The following is a 13952-nucleotide window of genomic DNA, read 5'->3' on the forward strand; positions in this document are numbered from 1 at the left end:
TGGCTCCTTTTTGCCAATTTGTGCCAACAAAGGTATAGTTTGAAGGTCTTCCACTGCATTTACACCAGATTCAACCTCGTAGTCAGTGGTTTTAGCTCCCATCATGGTACCAAAGACCGTAACTTTCAGCTGCCTCACCACCTCAACATCACATTTACACTCCTTATGGACATCTCTGGTCACCACATCAGCAACTACCACATTCTCAAGAACATCTTCTTTGATTTTCTGTTCCATTTTGCCAATTTCCACTAACAAAGGGACAGTTTGGAGGTCTTCCAACACATTCACCCCAGATTTAACCTCAGGAACCACTTCTCTGGATACATTTAGGGTTTCTCCTCTAATGTTATCTAGAATCAGCTCTTTTGGAGGCCTTTCAGTTGCAACCTTCTGCCCCTTCTTGAAGGTTAATTTAGGGAGGACTCTTGGAGGCATCTGCATCTCTTTGGGGTTCTTTTGCACAACTGAAGAATAATTAGGAACTGGAGAAGTTGTTGTCTTGGGCTTCTTGACTGAGTGAAGACATCTGGTCGATCTGTCCTTACTGGGGAGACTAGAAGCTCCTAAACTGCTACTGTGACCATCTTTGGCCCAAAGTTCCTTGGAATCAGTACAATTTTGAACCGCAGTTGGACCAACCTCACGCTGGAAGGGGTCTCTGAAGTTTCTTGGATGTCTGTCAGATTCCTCTCTCTTGTGGCGGTAAACATGTCTGTCTGAAATATCCATGTTTTTTCTTTCAGTTTGGGGTTTTGAGATGTCAAATTTGGAGTCTTGGAGAAGAGCTGAAGATGCAGAAGGAAGGATTCGTCGAAGTGTTGTTGGTATTATCTCTGGTGGCAGGTGCAGGTAATCCCTCAGGTAGAAGATTCCTTCATTGGTGAGATAATAGTAGGCATGTTTCCACACAAAAGTCTCCCTGATGTAGCCTCTAGATTTGAGGGAAGCCATCGCACTGAGCACCTTCAGGTTGTTCACGCCTTCGATATCAGGGTGGATGGATGTTGGCCGCTTGTCCTTCTTCACCACAATGGCGCCATCTTTGAGTAGAAGCTCATAAATCGCTCTCAGGTCGGCTAAAGGCATCACCATCCCAGCCACCATTTTGACTTCTTTAGTTCTTTCTCAAGGAATTACTTCTAACGAGTATCACTTTTCGCAAACTAAACCTGTAAAAATACCTCCTTTGGCAGTATTATCCAGTTGTCACCATGAGTCAGCACTAGGAACCAGCGACGCCCAGAACCCCTCCTACCTCCTCGGTCTAAAGAGGAACAGTGAGGATGAAAGGCGAGAGGGAACAGAGGAGGAGAATCTGACAGGGTGTGAACACAGGATGCAAAACAGAAACCAAAAGGATCAAAAGGAAACTGGGTAGAGGTGGTTTGCACCCTGAAGGCAGAGCTGATGTAAAAACAACCATCTCTGTAGTCAGATTTAAACAGAAAAGCTGCAACGACAAATCAACAAGTCTGGCTGGAAATTACCAAGATGTTCCAAAACTTCCTGATCCGTAAAGCACTGATTGCTCTTTTAAACTTGGTGAGAATAAACGTGTTTCTTGCTCTAATCCAACAACATTCATGTAGTTCATCTGTGCACAAACCAGTGATACCTGAAAATCTCATAAATGTCTGCATATATTGTAAAAAAATGAAATCTGTATTTTAATAAGATAGTTATTATGAATTAGTTCAGATACAGTGTTTGAACTTAAACTACACTATTGTTTTTACTGTATTTATTTCAGTAAAACAACAGCATTTTACATATATTGAAACTGAAAAATGGTGCAGTCTTTCATAAACATGTATTTATAGATTTTCTCTGTTTTATTAAATTACAGACAACACTCAGAAAAACCATATGAAAAGTCAGCATCTTTCTAAATAACCATATGTTTCGTTATACAACATTTGACCTCAAAAATACATATTTTTTTGTGTTTAAATCGGAAAAAATCCCTATTTCACAGATATTTGCTGCAATATGAAAGAAACATTTTGTATGATAAGGATTGAAAATTTGTGCATAATATTTTAAACTGTTATTTGACAGACTTTTCCAGTTTTGGTAAATTAAACATAATATTCAGTAAAATCACTGAAAGTATTTAATTTACATTTTAACTTAAGAAAAACAGACTAAATATGTACATATATCCACATCAAAAATCTATATTTTTTTCAAATATACCTGGCTGTAAAAGCATGTTTCGCTGTATTTAAATCAGTTTTGTTTTAAACCAGAATTTTACACACATTTGCTGTTATTTTCACCATATTACAGTATTTTTCCTTACAATGCCTCCCATGTTTTGGTACTATAGTCTCACATAACACTGCAAATTCCCTGCTGTGGGATTAATAAAGGCTCATTTTACATAAAAATAAAAACAACTCATTTTAAAAGGAAATTCTATGTTTGCTCACAGTTTTTAGAATTATTTTAGATCTTCTATGTCTATTTTTTGCATGTTTAGTCATATTTTTGCGTATTTCAAAATAAAATCCGTAAAATAAAAAGGTAAAATCACACAAAACAACATCTGCATTTGTATTTAAAAGCACTGTTTTAACCTGAATGCAACACGAGCAGATGTTTCTGTGTAAACTGTAGAAGGTTACAGTTAATTTGTCAGATTTTCCACAGCTTCTCATACTTTATTTGGACTAAACCTAAATGTCAAACGCCGCGAGGACAGACGATAATCTGAGCTCCGCCTGCTTTCCTCTCGGCACTCGTAGCCCACATCCAGCAGCAGCCAACTGGGCAAAACCACATGGAAAAGTCATTTATTTCCCCGTCGGAGACAATCGAGCCTCTGTTCAAACCGAGCGAGTCCAGCAGCAGGTTAGAAACACACGCAGGAGGCCTGGAAAATGTCTGCAGCAGATATTTCCCCCACTTTTTAAAATAGACTCTGACAGCTGTAATGTTTAGCTATTATTCTGCGATCAGGACGAAGCAGAGCGCCCCCTGCAGGACACACTAAGAGCTGCAGACAGAAAACATCTGCAAGACTGAGTTCTGACGTTTGGAAAAACAGCTGCAGGAGAAAAACTGAAACAGAGCAAAGAGATAAATTCTGCATCTGTCACACTTTAACGTGTTGTTCATTAAAGGACACAGAAATCTGTCTGCAGAGAACCAAAAGGAAATTACAGTAGATATGTCACGATTAAATATCATCACTTTATCGTTGTTCTTCTGTGTTCCAGCTGTTCTCACATCTGTCCACCTCATGTACGAGAAATTCTAAATATTTAATGAATTAAAATAGGTTTTCCTCCACTGACTCATGACCCATGATACCAGAGACACTACAAGCAAAACATTTTTTTTAATTTATTCTTTTTGTATGAACTGGGTAATTTTGAGATGTTTAAAAAAATCTTAAATTCTAACAATACAAAAAAGTCTAACTAAAAACAATTTACTATTTTTTTAATAGATTTTCCTTGTTCTGAAAATCACAGAAAAAATTAACTAAACAGGAAAAAAAGACCAAAGTTGTACAATGTCTGCATAAAAATAATGATCATGATTATTATTATTATTGTTCTTGTGTATATAGTTAATTATATGGTTATTGTTTTGTACAAATTCGGAAAAAAAGACCAAATTTGTCAACATCAAAAATCTGCAATTATCAGAATGGTTATTTTCAAAAATTAAATAATCAATTTATCATTGTTATTATTATTTTTTATTCTAGCTGTTGTTATATTTGGAGGGTTAATAAAAATCAACTTTTTCCTGTTTGTTTGTCAATAAAATACACGTGAAACCAATTCCTGCTCTCCTGAGAACATTTCACAATTCTGTGGCAGTGAAAGCAGCCAGAAGAGGCCAGATGTGTGGTAAGAAGCCACCGAAGCACATCTGGAGTAAACAGGATCAGAAAACAGGCTGTTTACGCACAAGGCTTAGTGCACGTTCACACTGTAAGAACTGCTTCTGCAGAACTCACTTTAACGCTTTTTTTCTGATGGAGACGACAACAAATGACGTTTCTGTCCTCATGGAGTATCTGTGTTCTCATAAAAGTTGCTAAATAGGTTAAAAAACCAAACATTTACTGTTTTATTTCTTTTATGCTCATTAAAATGGAATTATTTTCCATTCTGCTGCACTCAGAAAGGCTGAAAGTTCACGTTTCAGGGTCTTTTTCTGGAAAAGTTTGTGCATTCCTGCAGTGAAAAGTCCTTCCAGTTTAATACAGGTCATCAGCATTTTGTGGATAAACTCAACCTTGAATCAAACCCAGTCTGACGCATTTCTAGGTCTTCTCGTTGACTCTGCAGACGGAGATAGCCTCGCCCTTCTGCAGCTCACTTCTGATCAAAGCGGGCTGTCAGGACGTCAGAGACGATGAACCGAAGCAGATTTCTGGGAGAACAAACAGCAGAACCACAAACATCTCCTGGATCTGCTTTCTGTTAGCGGAGGAACATTCCTGATGCAGCAGGTGGAAGAAAACAGATTCATCAGAGTCTTTATCTCCATGTGCTCTCCATTACCTGTTCTGTGGATCCGAATCAAACAAAAAAATCACACATGGAGGAAAATGAAACGCCTGAACCTCTCACAGCTCTAAAACCTTCTGATGACAGAAAACTGAGTCTAACAGGATGGAAAACGCAGAAATAAGGAGTCACAAATAGAATAAATGACACAGATGCAGCCGTTGAGGAGAAAATGAAGACAAGTGAAGCCTTAAAATCAACTCCTCTGGCAGATAGAAACTCTGCATTCCTCTTCTTTATTTTATAGTTCAGTAATCTCAGCTCTATGGTCGACTTCCAGGACGTTAAATGCAAATCTGAGTTCTGACGTTTGGAAAAGCAGCTGCAGAAGAAAAACTTTAACAGAATAAAGAGATAAATTCTGCATCTTTAACGTGTTGTTCATGAAGTAAACTCCAGTAGAAATGTCACCGTTTAATGTGTGTTCCAGCTGTTCTCACATCTGCCCACCTCATGTACGATAAATTTTAAATATTTTACTAAATCAAAGTACGTTTTCTTCTATTTAGTCTTGATCCATGATGTGAGGGACACTGCAAGTAAAAAAATGGACTTTATAAAATGTTTTATGGATGCACTGACCAATTTTGAGATGCTGTAAAAAAAACAATAAAATGAAACAATTTTTGACAACATTATTAAAATACAATTTCATATTATTTTAAAAATGTATTTATTATTATTATTATTATTATTATTACATTATTTATTTAGTTATTTATTTAGTTGGGATTTCGAATGACACTTTTTTTTACTGTATTTAATTTTTATTTAACTGCTGTTGTTTCTACTTTTCCTGTGATTTTACTAGTTATTATTATTATTATTATTGCTATTATTATCTGTAATTAAACAAAATGGGTAAAAAGTGTCTTTCAAATATAAAACATAAAACATAAAACAATATATAAAAACAATGATGTTTTGCTGATTTAAATGCAGTTTAAAAAAATCTTTTCACGGTCAAATGTTGCAAAAGAACAACATACTACTGATAAAAATAATAATGATTTTTTTCCTGTGGACAATTTTTAGTTTGAGATATTTTTTTTAGGGTAAACGTGTAAATATTTATATTAATAATATTCTTTCAAATGACAACAAATATCTATAAAGTGGTAATACATACATATATGTGTAATATAATAATGATAATAATACCACTACTACTAATAATAATACTACTACTACTAATAATAATAATAATAATATACCATTTTGAAAACTTCCATTTTGGACAATTTACAGTTTTAAAAAAATTGAGATTTTTAGATTATTTTCACTATTTTTTACCAGATATCATCTGTATCTCAACAAAACATGAAAAATCAGTAAAAATACATTAAATTGCTTTTTTTAAAACCTACAATAACTGCATCGTATAAATGCTGCTCAGAGTGAAGACGTCACGGTGAAATGAATCATCGCTGATCTAAAACCTCTGACTAATAATCGGGTGGATTCTACCAAAGTTTGCCAGATCAGATGATGAGAGCGATGAAGAGGAAACTTTCCTCTGACCGCCGCTGTGACTCATCACCACCGCGTGACGGGAATGCTGCTGCCATGGCAACAGGACACACCACAGAAACATGAGCACAAACAGAAGGGCGGTCAGAGATAGCATCGCCGCTGGAAACGCTCAGAACAAACCAAATCTTCCTGGAACACCAGAACTAAGCGTCCTGAACTTCCACATGATGGAAGCTTTTAAAAATAAAACGGCACAGTCAGTCTGCTTCTGACAACATTCTGGAGATGCTCTGCTTCTGTTACCACAAACACGCACAAAAACCAGCACATCTGAAGAATATTCCACTGAAAATACGAGCTGCTGCTGATCTGCAGGTCTCAGTTTGTCTAAAACACACACCTGCACCTGCTCAAATACTGATTCACCTTCAAAATAAAAGCCTCTAACAGCATACCGAACATGTCGATCCGAGCAGAGAGGCAGATTAAAGGTTGTATTCTCAATAAATTCAACGCATCTGTGCAAAATATAGAAAAAGCTGAACCCTGAACGCCTCACCAGAGTTCCACGAATGCCTCACATACAGGCTAAATAGAAGCTAGCTGTAAAGTTATAATAATAATCATAATATTTATGATATTGTGCTTTAAATGCTTTACAAAGTAGAAAACAATGCAAATAAAATAAAGTGCAGAAAGGAGCAGATAAAAAGGACCATTATGAGTTTGTAGGCAGCTTTGAAAAGATTCGTCTTTGTATTTTTTGTGCACAGAGAAGCTTCTAGTGTCCACCTGCTTCATGCAGCGTCCACAAAAACACAAAAAGGGATTCAAAAAGAATGAAATAAGGTGTTTGAATGTCCAGTTAACCCCAGCTGAAACCAGTAATGTTAGCTAAATTAGTGTATTTTCAAACAGCAATCACTCTAAAAAGGAATTCAAGCACCTATTCCCAGCAATTAAAGGCTTATTTGGAAGTAAAAATATATTTTTTTTACTGATTTAGATAAGCCTTTTAAATTCCAAAAACATTTTTGATGCACTAGGTTTACATAAAAATGTTGGTGATGGCATCAAATTAGTGGTGTAAACAAAAGGAAAAATGAAACAAATCCAAGTTTACCAACATGAAATCCAAGCTTAAATTTGTCACATTTAATGAAAATGACTGTATTCTATATATCTTAATATAAAAAAAAAATCAATAAAATCAAAGCATTTACATTAGCCAGGATTTGTAAAAAACTAAATATTCTGCATTTTAAAGGGCAGCCTTAAAGCCATGAATGACGGAGTAGTGACTGACGATTACATGACAAAAATTCTGAAACTGTTCGGCTGAACTGCAGGCAGTGTTTCCACAGAGGAAACAGGTATTACACGTTGACCCCAAATATTATACAGTTGTTTTTTTTTCAATTTTTGCAAAAATAATTTTGTAGCAGCCTTTAAGCTACTTTTGCGCCAATCTGTTGGAAAAATGAACCAAATCTATACTTAAAATCATCACATTTTGTTGAAATTGCTTTATTTTACATCTCAATTTTTTAAAAAATCAACAAAATTAAAGCGTTTGCATCAAACAGAATATGTAAAAAATACAAAATTCTGCACTTCAGAGCGCAACTGTGAAGCCACGAATGACCGAGTTGTAACTGATGATCACATGACAAAAATTCTGAGACTTTAAGGCTGAACTGAAGGCTAAAATGAAGATATTCTATCAAAATCATCTAAAAATTTACATCCAGATGCAACTGTGAAGCCATTAGTGACTCATCTGTGATAAACCGTCACATAACAACAATTCTGAGACTTTTCAACTCAACTGCAGGCAAAGTTTACGGACTAAACAGGCATTACACATGTTGATTTGAAGTTTTTACATTTTTGTAATATATCATAAATTACTTTTCTGCTAAATCCAAGCTTCAAATTATGATATAATATTGAAATAGTTTATTAAAAATTCACCAAAATTAAAGCATTTGCAGGAACCAAAATCTGTAAAAAACTAAAAATTCTGCATTCTAAAATGCAACCATGAAGCCATGAACGACTGAGCTGTGACTGAAGCTCACGTGACAAAAATTCTGAGACTTTTGGGCTAAACTGCAGGATGTGTTTCTACACAGCAGAGATGAAACAAGTATGATAACACATTAAAATATCTATAAAACATAGAGCCACCATTTCTTGTCTCTGCTACTCTAATTCTTGACTTTATTTATTCAGTTGATTCTATGAGCCCAACTTGATGTCTTTATTGACTTTTGGCCGCTTTTGTGGGGTTTTCTTCCAAACAAGACACAAAAACCGAAACATATTCTATTTCCACAGATGCAAAGGTGGTTAAAGTCGTCGTTTTTCTTGGTAAACATTCATATTCGCACTATATTTTGGACACTTAACCCCACAGTGGGTTGTAATCAAATGTCACGGACAAAACCTTGCATTTGTTGTTTCTATTCCCTCCCACTGGCATTTCAGTCGGTCAGTAATTGTGAGTTTTAAAGCTCTTGTGCTGTTTCCAGAAGCTGCCTGGCATGAAGCTGCAGTCATAAAAGCCGTTTAGTTCTCCAGCTCTCACCGCAGGCGGAACAGCAGACGGCAGCCAGCGAGACGCCCCGAGGAACGCTCCTGTTCTGCTGCTATCAGGCTTTTTATTCCTGTAAAGTGTGGGAGTGGTCCTCGGTTTGTTTGTTTATTTAGAGCTGCTCCTTTCACCCGCCGTCAGATTTGGGTTTCTGAGGATTCCAGGCTGAGATATCGGCCTCCGCTAACGGCACCAAACACATATCATGCTGACAAAGTGGCCTCAGAGTCTTTCTGGGCTCCTTTAGCTTTTGTTCTGGCAGCAGATAAACAGCCCAGAGCATGGAACAGCCGTGACCTTAAATCCCCTCCAGTGACATCCTCTCCTTCAGCTGCTAGCTCGCTGTTCAAAGCCACACAATGAGGTCGTTTCAATGAGTCCAGACTGAATTTACAACAAAAAGAAAGAGTGGAGCTGCTCAAAGGTGTCATTAATGCTGGGAGGAGGAGATGGAGGCTCTACAGGACTGAGATACTTTAGATTTTTGATTCATTTTCATGCTTGTTTTCAACTGAACTGCAGGCAGTGTCTACACAGAGCAGAGAAGAAAGGCCCAGAATTGTTGTTTAGTAATAAAAATAAGAACAATAATACATTTTATTTGTAGAGCGCGTGATACTAACGGCTTCACAGTTGAGTCGAGATGCAGATTTTTAGTTTTTCATAGAATCTGGTTAAAATTAATGGTTTATTTTTCACAAAATTTAACTGAGACATGTAGAATAAAGTGATTTTGATAAAATATTATGACTTTAGACTTAAAAGTCGCAGAATTTCTGTCATGTGATCTTCAGTCACAGCTCAGTCACTCATGGCTCTACGGTTGCGCTTACATCTGTAGAATTTTTTGGTTTTTAAATAATCTGCTTCCTGTAAATGCTTTAATTTAGGTGAATTTTTAATTGAGACATGTAGAATAAAGCGATTTTGTTTCTAAGCTCAGATTTGGTAAATTTTTCCAACAGATTGACACAAAATGTTTGAAAGGCCGTTACAAAGTTGTTGTTTTACACAAATTGACAAAACTAAGAATCAGTGTGCCCAAAGGTGATGCTAATATTAGAAAAAAGAAATTATGGCTCTACATATTATAGATGTTTTACTTCTTAAATTTAGAATGTATTTCACTGTTTCCTGTCTGTTCTCTGCAAACACATCCTGCAGTTCAGCCTCAAAGTCTCTGAATTTTTGTCATGTGAGCTTCAGTCACAGCTCAGTCATTCAAGGCTCCACAACTTTGCTTTCAAGTGCAGAATTTTTTGTTTTTTTTACAGATTCTGGTTCCTGTAAATGCTTTAATTTTGCTGAATTTTTAATTGAGACGTGCAAAATAAAACGATCTGTTGATTCTCCGACTAAAATCCTGCCTCTCGCTGAGGAGTTAACGATTTCTGTGCAGATAGAAAAAAGACAGACGGAGGAAGAACGGCCTCGAGCTGCAGATCCCATCCCGTTAATTCACTTTGGCTCGGAGCAAAGATTCATGACGTTTGTGCTTCTTTTCGGGACAAAACGACGACGGCTCAGTGGCCTTTAAGACGAATAAAAAGCTGCTTTCATTAGAAGACTTCAGAAAGACGCTGCAACGAGGAGGAGATGAATTAAAACCGAACAGGGACCTTTAAAACTGTCATCTGATTAAACCACCGAATTAACTGAAACAACAAGACTTTGTTTAAAGACACACGAGGTTGTCTGAGTTCACTTCTCAAGAATCATTTCTCACAGAATCATGAATCAAAACACGTCTGACACTTTTTGTTCTTCAGATTTTTCAGTGTCATTTAGTTTTAAGAGCTCAAAATGGATGAATCCCTTCAGACAGTTTCTAATTCCACTGGTTTGTCTCAATTAAATGTGTTTATTTTAACTTTCCCTCGTTTTAAAACTGTTTTAGTCCCGGGTAAACGTCTACAGCTGCTCACAAATGTACAATATCACTTTTTCTTTCTCCCTGAAATTTACAGATAACTCGGATGCAGGTCATTCTAATCAGAGCATCACCTTTTTCCACTACTTGAACAATCTGTTTGCGCTTTTATTTTGCACGTATACTTTCAATCTTTTCTATATTTGTGTTGTAATTCACCTTCTGCACCCCAAAACCCATCGACAGGTACTAAAAGCATGTTATTTTTAAAAGAACTCACCAAGTTTACCACAGTTTTAGAGCAATAAACTGTAAAAACAGAAAAAAATAATAAATTTTCAACTTTAAAACAGCCTTGAAGCCACTTATGAGCCGTTCTGTCGGGGGAAATGAACCAAATCCAAGCCTAAAATCATCATATTTCTTCTAAATCACATTAGTCCACATGCCTCAATTTAAAAAAATCACCAAAATTTCACCATTTGCAGTAACAAGAAGGTGTAAAAAAACAAATAATTCTGACACTTATAGTGCAACTGTGAAGCCATGAGTGACTCAGCTGTGACCAACGGTGACGGTGCAAAAATTCAGAGACTTTTAGGCTGAATGTGTTCACACAGAGGAAAGTATAGAAACTAATTAAAAGTGTAAATATTAAAATATATATGTATGTAAAGAAAAGGTTTCTTATTTCCACTGTTGGTAACATCTGTGGACATGTTGATATCAAGCTTTATCAACTTTTATAAACTAAATAATCAAAGAAATTCAACTTTTGCTTGTCTTTCTCTGTGATTTCTGACATTATAACTGTGTTTTACTGCACTGTACACATTTCTACTTCTATTCATGGTTGTTCTGTTTCCATAAAGGTGCAGGATTTTATTTTGCAGAGAAAAATGAACCTACACTGAAGAAAAATGTGACAGGAGCAAAAAAATCACCCAGAAACTACATAGAATTCAGAGTGATATTGCATAATCCGGGTTTTTGTAACAGATTTTTCTTGCATAAAATCTGAGTTTGTGGTGTTTATATTGTATATTATGTAACAGTGTGTTGTTTGTCGTGTGTTTAGTGTTTTAAGGACATCCCTGACAATGAGTTGCTTCATTTTAAAGGGTTGTCTGTTCAATAAATTCATAAAACACCAGTAAAGAAGAAGATACAGCAGCAGCATCTCACCGTTTCTGTGTCACCACAAGTCAAACCACAAAGAGTCTCAAAGGAGGAACAGGAACTTACCTGGAAAAGAGAAACAGAAAAGAAGAGTCAGAGAAAACATTTCTACATTTAACTGCCACTAAAAAATGGAAGGAATTTATTCTAACGGACACAAACAGCGGGTGTTTCTAGATCAAACTCAGCTCCAGTTGGAGTGTTTAAGGAGGCAGATGAGGTTAAATCTGAGCAGGACGGAGGACGGCTGCAGCCACAGCGCCACCTCCTGGCCTCCACAGACAAACTCTAACCCTGCTTTCAATCCTGCTACTCATTTTCTCCGTCCTCTGACCAAACGCAGCCTGAGGAGCTGAATCTGACTGAAGGATCACAGAGGATGTGTCGAGTTACGGCGGCCGAATTACAGGAAATCTGAGGTTAATCACATGAAATAATCACATCAGCAGAGCTAGGAGGCCTTCAGACAGACAGATTTAACAGACTGGATCATAAACCCAGAATATTAACCCTCAACTATACAGGATCTTCATGCAGGTTTTCTGAACTAAATCAGGTTTTTCTGCAGCATAAAGAGCTGAAATGACTTCACCATCTTCTGTTGTCCTGATTATCTCATGTAATTTCATACCGTAATTTCCGGACTATAAGCTGCTACTTTTTTCTCACGCTTTGGACCCTGCGGCTTATACAACGATGCGGTTAATGTATAGATTTTTACATGCGAGCGTCATGCCATCATTAAGTTTAGCCTCCTCACATCAGACCAATAAAATGACCAAACAGGTCACAGTGGACCAAAGAAACTGTTCAAAATAAATCAAACACACACTAAATTCTTCAGATCAATCATTCTGCGCTTTATGCACACACCCTCATCATGGAAAACACGAACAAAATGCGTATGATGCAGCTGTTGCAGGCCGAGCCTGCTCTCCTTTAACCTAGGCAGGTTACAGTGTGTGTGTGAGGAGGAGCCCTGCAGCTGTGTGTGTGTGTGTGTGTGTGTGTGTGTTGCAGAGACGAGTGTGGAAACGGAGGCAGAGCGAAATGCACCACGATGATAACAATACAATACAGTAAAAAAAAGCTAAAGATAAGTTTTAGCGCTAGCGCGCTTAGCTTAGCGTGCTAAGTTTTTTTTGTTTTTTACTGTATTGTATTGTATATCATCGCTTAGCTTAGCGTGCTAAGCTAAGCACGCTGCTTAGCGCGTTGGAGTTGGCAGCGTGAACTGACTATGTTTCACTGCTGTGTTACAGGCTCTGTTCAGGAAGAAAGCATGTATTTAATTACAAGTTAAATAAAATCGTTCTGTGTAAATATCTCGTGTTACAACGTGGACACCTGCGGCTTATAGTCAGGTGCAGTTTATATATGTACAAAACTTTTTTCTTTTTAAATTTAGCAGGTGCGGCTTATATTCAGGTGCACTCAATAGTCCAGAAATTACGGTAATCTGCTTTTTTATTTTTATTACATCCAGTAAAATCTTGTTCTCACATGGTGCAATCTACAGCTTCATTCTTGCACAAAGCAATCAGATTTTTTCCTTTAAATGACTTTTATTTTTCTGTAATGAAAGCGTAAAGTTGACAAAACAGAAAACATCTGTAAAATGTAAGTTTACAAAATTGTTTTTCAATTCTTAATATACGTCATTTTCCGACGACGGCAAATATCTGATTAGATCAAGTTAGTTTTAGCTGATTCTAATACAGTAAAAATAGTGAAATTTTATTTGTAGAATTCTAGATTACTGACAGTGAAAGTCTGGCAGAACGCTTACTAGAAAAAAAAACAATTAAAAAAACAAACGAGCAAAAAAAAAAATCAGCAATACTGAAACATTCAAACTTTTTAAAAAAGTGGTAAAAATAACAACAAATATCTGTGAAAGTGTAATTTTTATACAAATATTCAGATCTCAAAATAAATATTCAGATACGACCAAACATTCAGATAATTAGGCCCCAGTCTTAATATTCAATATTTTTGTGGACAAAAAAAATGACAAATATCTGTGAAATAAAATTTTTTACTAGTAAAAATACTAGAATTTTATTCATAAAAATACAGATTACTGATGTTTGATATTTACAGTTTTTTACAGGTTAACGTCATTTTCTAGCTATTATCTGTAATTTAACAAAACAAGGAAAATCTGTAAAATAGCAATTTGTGAAAACTCTTTTCCTGTCCGTAATCTGCACAATTTTTCTTTGAAATAGCAGCAAATATCTGGATAACTGTGATTTTAGCTGATTTACACACGTGGACAAAATTGTTGGTACCCCTCAGT

General features: G+C 36.2%; 1 protein-coding gene across 10 annotated transcripts in view; it reads right to left on the minus strand.

Annotated features, from left to right (window-relative positions):
- The window catches only part of pleca (plectin a), a 192656-nt gene that overhangs the window by 116176 nt on the left and 62528 nt on the right, over positions 1 to 13952 (minus strand). The window contains exon 1 of one of the 10 annotated variants that reach the window (XM_051955509.1): positions 11657 to 11674. The exons of the other annotated variants lie outside the window; for them this stretch is intronic. The gene's annotated coding sequence lies outside the window, so the exon portion shown is untranslated. Of the gene's footprint in view, positions 1 to 11656; positions 11675 to 13952 lie in introns of those variants that run through there. 10 annotated transcript variants of the gene reach the window in all.

The sequence above is a fragment of the Acanthochromis polyacanthus genome, chromosome 11 (assembly GCF_021347895.1).
Source record: "Acanthochromis polyacanthus isolate Apoly-LR-REF ecotype Palm Island chromosome 11, KAUST_Apoly_ChrSc, whole genome shotgun sequence".
Taxonomy (NCBI): domain Eukaryota; kingdom Metazoa; phylum Chordata; class Actinopteri; family Pomacentridae; genus Acanthochromis; species Acanthochromis polyacanthus.